The sequence below is a fragment of the Phacochoerus africanus genome, chromosome 11 (assembly GCF_016906955.1).
Source record: "Phacochoerus africanus isolate WHEZ1 chromosome 11, ROS_Pafr_v1, whole genome shotgun sequence".
NCBI lineage: Eukaryota > Metazoa > Chordata > Mammalia > Artiodactyla > Suidae > Phacochoerus > Phacochoerus africanus.
The window spans coordinates 83,646,034-83,654,886 of NC_062554.1; the positions used below are offsets into that span (position 1 = coordinate 83,646,034).

Below are 8,853 nucleotides of genomic sequence, written 5' to 3' on the forward strand. Positions count from 1 at the left end.
CCTAATTAGACACACACTGCCTTGACGGAAGGACTAAGTCTTAAAAGGCTTTTTTATATCTCGGCACTTAAGGCACAGTAAAATTTTGCTAAGCAAATTTTTTTAGTGATTCATCCCGGTAATACCAGAATGGATTGGCATCATTTTCCTGATTCAAGGAAAAATCCTAATTTGATAGGAATGGTAGAAGTTTTTAGAAGATGTTCAATCAATGTTGCATGCTGCCTGAATTTGTGCTGCTTCTATTAGAACAGACTGACCAGATGAGAGATGGAGGTGGATTTGTTTCTGTGGCTCCATTCCACAATAACCTCAGGCAGTCTAATTAACTTTTAATTTTATTTTTTGTTCACTCAAGTACAGGAATTTTGTAAGAATAACTGCGAATTAGAGAAGGAAATATTTCCATTTGATTGTGAACACAATTTTATTAAAAGATACCATCTAAAAACTGTATTATAGAATACTACATAAAAATAAAATGATGGAAGATTCTTAACAGCTAAAAATTAAAAAATTGTACCTTTTATGAATTACCTAATATACATAAATTTTACATTTTACAATAGTTTCTAACATGCATTTTACATAGAATGCAAATTTTTGCAGGAGCCACTTATTTGAAATAAGAGAATTTAGTGATAAGCCTCATAGCAGTTACTGGTTCAGTTAAACTACTGAAGTAATACTAATTTCAAGTTTTGGACTGAAACTTCAGATGATTATCTATAGATTTTTATTCACATGCAAGATGGAAACAATTTAAATGAAAAATTTAATTCAAATGTGCTAAGGAAAATTCAAAAGTATTTTAAAACTCCCACATAACATAAACAATTTTATTCACAGCACACCCTAAACAAAAAGTGCTAACTTAAAAGATGTGATTGACTTTTTTGTTTGTTTGTTTTAGTGCTGCACCCTTCACATATGGAAATTCCCAGGCTAGGGGTCTAATCGGAGCTGTAGCTGCTGGTGTACACGAGAGACAGCAATGCTAGATACGAGCCATGTCTGCAATCTACACCTACACCACAGCTCAGAGCAACAATGGATCCTTAACCCACTGAGTAAGGCCAGGGATTAAACCTGTATCCTTATGGATACTAGTCGGGTTCCTTCCCTCTGAGCCATGACAGGAACTCCTTCATTGACTTTTTTAGGGTGGATATTTTTTATAATTTAAAAAACTATAAGGATTATTTGACTAGACATAATGTCAGACTTGATTTTTGAACAAAATGTAATTGTAGTACTTAAAAGATTTGAATTATTCCTGCTTGTGAACAATCTTGTTTAAAATGTAAAAATCAGTAAAGTATGTAAAACTAATGAATTTCACCAGAGAATTATAGCCAGAAAAATAATTAAAACAAAAAGTATTTGAGAAACCGAGAGGTGGAGAGGACTGAGAGGTCTAAGTTTAGTCCAAAGCAGGAACCTACTCTAATAACTGCTGGGTTCTGTGAATATTCTTCTTTCTGAAAAAGCTGTGGAAAGAAGAATGTGGAAGCCCACTTAGCCATACTCCATATATTAGAGAAATTCGGAACTAAAATATTTGTATCTATCTTCTACTTAATAGCAGGGATAGCAGATAATTCTCAAATATTTCTATTATTCTCATATCTTTTTATCTCAAATTTAATGTTTTTTTTCTTCCTTCTTCCCCCCCAAACAGTAAAATACATATTAAGATAATAAAAACAAGCTTCCAATGACTTACTCTTATATTAGTCAAAAACACTAAATACAGCAAGCCTTCTCTTAGTGGATAAGCAGCAATTAGAATGTGAACAATTTAAAAGATTAATTTCCTAACTCAAGCCTTTAGAAAATCTTCAATTTATTCTGTTTGTATATATGGTTAACTGAATCGAACTAAATGTAACAGTGCTGTTTTCACAGTAAAAAGTAAAATATCAGTGATAATAAATTACCCATTCATAGCTCTTTTTAACATAGCAGCTGAAACTCAAATCAAGGTTTCTCAAGAGAGCTCCTTTGAAAAAAGAATTTAGTATATCCTCTATCTTTGAGGACTGAAAATAAAAGATCCTGTCTTTTCCCATTTACTTTCCTGAGGTTGAACTGCTGTTACTGTTTGTCTTCTGTTTTTTAGCCTTAAGTATCTTACTCAAAAATTAAATCTCAGACTTGGAAGGGACTTGAGTAGCATTCAATCCTTTCCACTTTCCATGGAATAGATTCTCCCTGTAACCAGATCAAGAAACAGTTATTAATTCTTTACCCAAAGATTTCCCTGTGGTAAGGGTAGGCCCCATGCTCTAGAAAAACATGCACTAAATTAAAGTGACCCTGCTGAAAAATGCAAGTAAATTTTTAGTATCTCTCTTAGAATGTAATGCATGAGATACTTTATTTGAGCATATATTTTTATCAAAGCACATAAAATTTCATATTTTTAGCATATTCACCATACATTTGCATCATTCACAGAATGCAAAGTGTTTTGCTTTCATACTAAACAGTTAGCATTTTCTTATCATGGATTGTTGACTACTTTAATCTAAATAAGAAGGTTTCCATTAATTTTTATGAAATACTAGCTCTTTATTTTGACTTGTTTTCCAAATATCAAAATTATTTTGATTGTTTTGTGCTCACATAAACATCCACTGTCCCATCCTATTACTGTTTTTTAGCCTTATGCCATTTGTAAAGAATTAACAAAAACCTTGATGACAACAACTGTGCTAGCAACAGATGGTGGCAGTATCGAAGCAAGAGTAAACTCTTAGTGTTACCATCAGTTCTCTTTAAGGAATCTTGTATTATAAACAGCTAAAGGACAATTAGGGACCCAGGCCTCAAGTGATCATTTGTTTAATATGTTAAGATTTCACACACACAAAAGTAATTATAATTCCTGTCAAATACAAATGTGTTGGAGGGATAATAAAAAGAAATGACTGCAGATGCAGAAACCCTCTGACTACCGAAAACTTTGGATTATTTGAATGTGAAAATTTGTGGGATCAATTGGTCATTCGTTAAGTATAGCAACATGATTTTGGCCTAATTAATCCCAGTGAGTCCTCTACAATGACTTTAATTGATTCTTTCATTTTTTGAACAAACATTTAAAAAAATTAACATGGGGTTCCCATTGTGGCACAGCAGAAACAAATCTGACTAGGAACCATGAGGTTTGGGGTTCAATCCTCGACCTTACTCAGTGGGTTAAGGATCTGGCATTGCCATTTTGCTGTGGTGTAGGCCGGCAGCTATAGCTCTGATTTATCCCCTAACCTGGGAAGCTCCATATGCCATGGGTACAGCTCTTAAAAAGCAAAAAAAAATTAAAAAGTTAACAGAAGTTAGCTGCTATTATATTATTATTATTATTATTAATAGTTAACAGAAGTTAGCTGTTATTATTATTATATATTATTATTTTTATAACAGTGCCAGGGCTTGCCTGGCACTGTTATTACTAGATGCCAGGCAAGCCCCTAGATCTGGGAAAGTCAGCATTGAACAACGTGTAGTATTTACTTTTCTCACAAAGTATAATTTGTGAGAGGAAAACAGTCAAATTAGAAAAGACTTGTTTGGATAGTATCAAATAATGACACTATCTTTGAAGAAATAAAATATGGTAACAGGAAAGGGTAAAGTCTTATAGTAAGAACATGTTTGGCAACTACAATAAAAATAAAGTGGCATATAATCCTAAAATGCTCGATAAATGTTAGGTGAATGAATAAATTAAACAATGAGTGACACAAGGGGAAAAGGGAAATGCATGAATGAATGCTTTGGAGGAGAAAAAAGACAAATAGAATCCATCCTCAAAATGCCCACCTATCAATCACAAAGAGAAAGCAGATAAAATTGCCCCTCAGAGTTTCCTGCCCCCTTCCACAAAGTGGCCTTTTTGTAACCTCCCCTCCCCCAACTCCCAAAGGCTATCCTTGTTTTAACAGGGACAACAAGTCTTGTTGCAAATACACTGTGTAGTATTCCTTTGACTCTCTTCCAAAAGATGGCCCAGAACTCCTCCTGCCCTGGAAACCACTCACAGCTCTCTCTGGAGGGAGGATCAGCTGTGCTAGGTTGGCATCAAATACAGGGTGAGGGGGTGTCAAAGAATTCTCAAACCATTTTTGTGCAAAGCCCTAAAGGGAAGTTTCAAATGCAAATCTGAATGAAAAGTATTTAGCATTTTCTTTCCTTACCCCAAGTCAGATAAGGTAAACTATTGTATCACAATGAAATAAAAAATAAACCTGTGCTCCCTAAATGATAATTTCAATTGTTGGAATTAATTTCTCAGTTAACCAACATCTGCAAGTGGGATTATTCTTTTGCTGCTTCTGTTCAACTCAAAATATTTCTTAACAGATGGTGATAATAGCAAGTAAATAAGGCCAGTGTACTTCGGAGGCTGGAGAATTTTCTGGGCTGATGAAAAAAAACCTCATAAATAAATATATGTTAAGGTGTCCCTATGTTTACTGAGCTCTGAGATAATGAGAGGGGAATCTCATTTATATTGCAGAAAATAATGTTTCCTACCTCCTTTCTCACTTCTGCATACTACTAACAAAAAACTAGGGTGTATTTTTGGCAGAAAACTCTGGCCACAGGATATCTCCTTTGTGGATACTAAATATAGCACTTTTTAAATGGTTATTTGGTTTAAGATTTGTAGGTGAGTAAAAATATCTATCTATTTTCCATTTCCTACCAGTAAAACCAAATCAAGTAGATTTAAAACAAACATTTGAGAAACCAATTAGGTTTATTCAAGAAAAAAGAAAGGAAAAAAATGAAGTGCATTAACATTAAGCTTATCAAATGCAATACTGCATGTGCAAAAATTCCTGGATTGATAAAAGTTTTTTATTTTTTTAAAGTTACAACCACACTAAACCTGCTTATAAAAGAATACTGATTGAAATTTTAACGTAAATCAAGATGATACTGCTTTAGTAAGATAATGACAGGCTACTGTGCCTTAGGATCTGGGTATAACAAAAATCAGTATCTGGAGTCCCTCTCACTCTATTCACAAATGCCAATTTTACACTGCATTGCAAATAAACTAAGGCTTGACATATACTCTAACATGCATATTAGAAAAAGTTTCCATTGTAAATTTCATATTTTTTTAAATGTTCCAATTTCTTGTGTACTGTAAAAGCTATTTGATGTAACTTACGTAGGCAAACAGGAATAAATCAGAATTGATATATAACAGACTGTGCTGCTCTTTTGTCCTAAATTTATAAGCAGCAAATTTTATTTATTTCCAGAGCAATTAACTAAAACACTTGCCTTTTAAATCCAAAAGGAAGAAAAAGAACAGAGTACTTTGCTGTCTTCTATTTCTGACTTGCTACAAAATTATGGAACTTCAATAAATTTAAAACACTAACCTCACATTAAAGTGATGTATTAGTATGTGAATCATGTCTTATTAGATCTGAACTATATTTCTTAAGATTTGAACTCATGATTTTGATGTTCTAGCTCTCTCAGAGATTACCAAAAAATCTACTGTTGCTTAAGTCTTCAAATAAAAAACTGTTCTTAGGGAAGTGGATTTTAAATTTGTTTATTTCTATAAGAATTTTAAGGAGAGACAAAAAAATAAAATTATGGTAAAATATATCATTTGGATTACAGAGAAGAATAAACACAAAAGCATGTAAGTGTATGGTGTGTGTACATGTTTATAGAGGGAGGTTATAGAAATTAGGTTAACTTTATATAGGATATGGGAAATCTAATGCTTATGTTATTATATGATAAAAATAGGTTAGATGGATGGTGTAGAGCAGATTTTTTTAGTGATATACAATATGCTCTGCTAAAGACTTGATTTAAAATAGAAGCTACAATTTGCAGGGAATGTCTCATGAAAACAAATCTCTTAAAGCAATCAATTTGAAGTTTTTTGTTTTTTGTTTTTTACTAAAAGTACAAATTTTAGTAAATTTGTACTAAATTCCCTCAAATTTTCTTCACATCGAATAGACTTTTGATTAGTTTCCTTCTCTTTATATCTGTGCATATCTATGTTGAATTTTTTGTTAAGAATGCTATTGAGATATATTCAAAATGTCTTCTATTGAAATATTTTCTTGTCTAGATGGTTGTCTAATACACCTATACAAAGCATAATTTGGAAAACAAAGGTTGTTTGGTTAAAAATGGTATAATCAGAATATGCACATTTGTGTTCTAATAAAGAGATCAATACAAAAGATACAGATTGAATGTTAAGTTAACCATATCACTTTTCAGAGAAATTTAAGACTGCTTCTAGATAAATATCCATGTTCAATTTTTTGCTATTATCTTTCTCAATTGTTCCAGTTTTGAGTAACACAAAAATCATACTTGAAGTTTTGAATCATATACTTGGAATAGCACACCCTTTGCAAAAATGTTTGTTTTTCTTTCAGTGTCTTTAGCATTACAATAAATATGATACATTACAATAAAAAAGTATTTCAATCAAGACTTTCTTTCATTAAGAATCTTGTGTTCAGGAAGTTGTAAGAGAACAACACGGCCATCTCCATGATTAGAGTTCTTACTTATGCATGATGGCTGTCACAGTCTCTTAATTGGTCAAAAAGAGTTTCAAAATCAGGAGAGATTATACCTTTTTTCTTTTCTTTTTTTCTTTTTGCAAATTGACCATGTCTTACAAGGAAGGAATTCCTCCAAAGAGTTCCTATTTTACTCAGATAAAATAAAAAGGCAAACATTACTGGGAAAATTGCCATTTGTCAAGTGTTCCATGTCATGTTGTGTGGTGATACAGTTCTCTAAACAACAAATGCCACAATGCTGACACTCTACAAGTTAAAACAAGTACAAAATTGAGCATTAATAATCTAAAAATACTGGCAGCAGTGCATTTCTAGATGGATGGCATTTGTGATGACTAACCTTTTCTTCCTAAGTCTCTGACACACCTTTATTTATTTTCTATAGGACAGCCCTAGTGGGAGGGGAACAGAGAGCACACAAGAGTCAAGTTATTTTTAAAGTTAACATTAAAAAAAATTTTGAATCTTTGTTTAATTAAAAATGGAACAGTACAAGAGGGTGACTCACTTCTATCATAATAAGCTAAAAATTAAAAATTATGCAATAACCTAAAAGTATAAAGACTAATTCAAATAATGCTTCACAGAAAAACCTTCAAATAAATCCCAAAGCTCACCTATTTAGTTAGACTATCTGTTGATATCACAGCCTTGTGCTTTCTTAAATGCAAAACAAACAAAATTAAAAAAAAAGCAAGTGAAAAGAAGGACATTTACTGTCTTAAACAGTTCTTTATAATGATAAAACAGCTGCTTCCATTCTAACTGACTGAAAAGTTAAAGTATACATTCCTCAAATATTCAAATCTTACCTTGAGAGAAACATAAACATGAATGGTTTCTTCATCCAGTTGTGATTCAACTTTCCCTAACCATTAAGGTACTAATTTATGCAAGAAAGTGGAGGTCCTATGTGGGTTACATTTTATTCGGCAATATAAATGACAATTCCTTTTACTAGGTAGCTTACAGTGACTAGTTCTTGTCATAATGTTGTCATAGTGATGGTGACATCAATGCACTTCATGGTAATCAGTGCAGCGATTTAACTGAGAAAAATATCAGGGCTGATTCCTGAGGCATTTTACATTGTATAATGCTGAAAAAATACACTCTTTAATGTATTATAGCTCCATGAGCTTTACTTGAGTAAAAGTGAGAGTGTAGACTAACAGATAAAGATATTTATCTGCCAAATGCATGTAAAAACAAGCATCTGAATGGATGATGGGGATACTGGTGAACAAGCCAGGAGATCATGATTAACTGGTTGCTAAGGAAGATCCTGCTCTCAAGTGTCTTTGCCAAATACAAAAGCTCCTCAAGTCATGAGCTCAGTTTAATTATTTTGTTAAATCCTTTTTAATTCTTTTGGACTCTGAGGGTGACAGGGTGGTGATAATCTCGAATTCTGGATTCCATCCCTCACAATCTTGGCAAGACACTTTGAATCCTCACCTTCTAGGCCAAAAGGTTGTTACTGAAACTTCAGGGGTTATACTTAGTACTTGAATTACCTCTTCGTCCAAGGCTTTGCAGACTGATGTCACAATGGCAAGGAGAAGAACATTGGCAAAACTTCTAGGACATGGAGAAAATTCCCTGTTTTTAGGTCAGCAGCACATTAAAAATGAAAGCAAAATATAACCAAAGAAGTTATAATTTTGTGTATTTAAAATGTCTTCTTTTTTATAAACTATTTTAACATAAAACTATGATAAAATAATTAAGTTTTCACACAAAATTAAAGGATGTATTTTAAAAATTACTGTGGATACTGACCAATAAAGGATCCATGCTGAAATCTGGAAGAAAATGACTTACTTTGCCAATGTAGGCAATCTGTCTCTGTAACTGGTTGTGCAGCCTCATTTTGAGAAGATCTTAATGCCCTTGCCAAATGTGTGAATATGGCCAGCCAGAAATTCTTTACCTAAATCATTCTAATTAAAATAAAGGGGTATCAGTTCTCAGGGCAAGGTGGAACTTAAAACACCAAAATTTCAGTCTCATGAAAGGTTTTTTTTTTGTTTGTTTTTTCTTAGGTTTTTTTTTTTTTCATTTGCCATTTTCTAATTTGTGTAAAATCTATCAAGTTAATGTATGTTGTCAGTAGCATGTTTACATACTAAATTTAACATAACTATGAATATATCCACACTGTTGAGAAATTATCATAGATCATAGATCAGACCTTCCCAAATGCAGGTTATTTTGCCCTCTAGGAGGTATCTGCCAATATTTGGAGACATTTTTGTTTGTC

At 32.6% G+C, this 8,853-nt stretch overlaps 1 long non-coding RNA gene across 1 annotated transcript; it reads right to left on the reverse strand.

Moving 5' to 3' along the window:
* Positions 1-804: 804 nt before the first annotated feature.
* LOC125111031 (uncharacterized) lies at positions 805-8,074 on the reverse strand. Its single transcript, XR_007130806.1, has 3 exons — positions 8,049-8,074; positions 6,931-6,982; positions 805-2,214 (listed from the first exon to the last, which is right to left on the reverse strand). It is a non-coding gene; the product is annotated as an uncharacterized LOC125111031 (long non-coding RNA).
* Between the last annotated feature and the right edge of the window lie 779 nt (positions 8,075-8,853).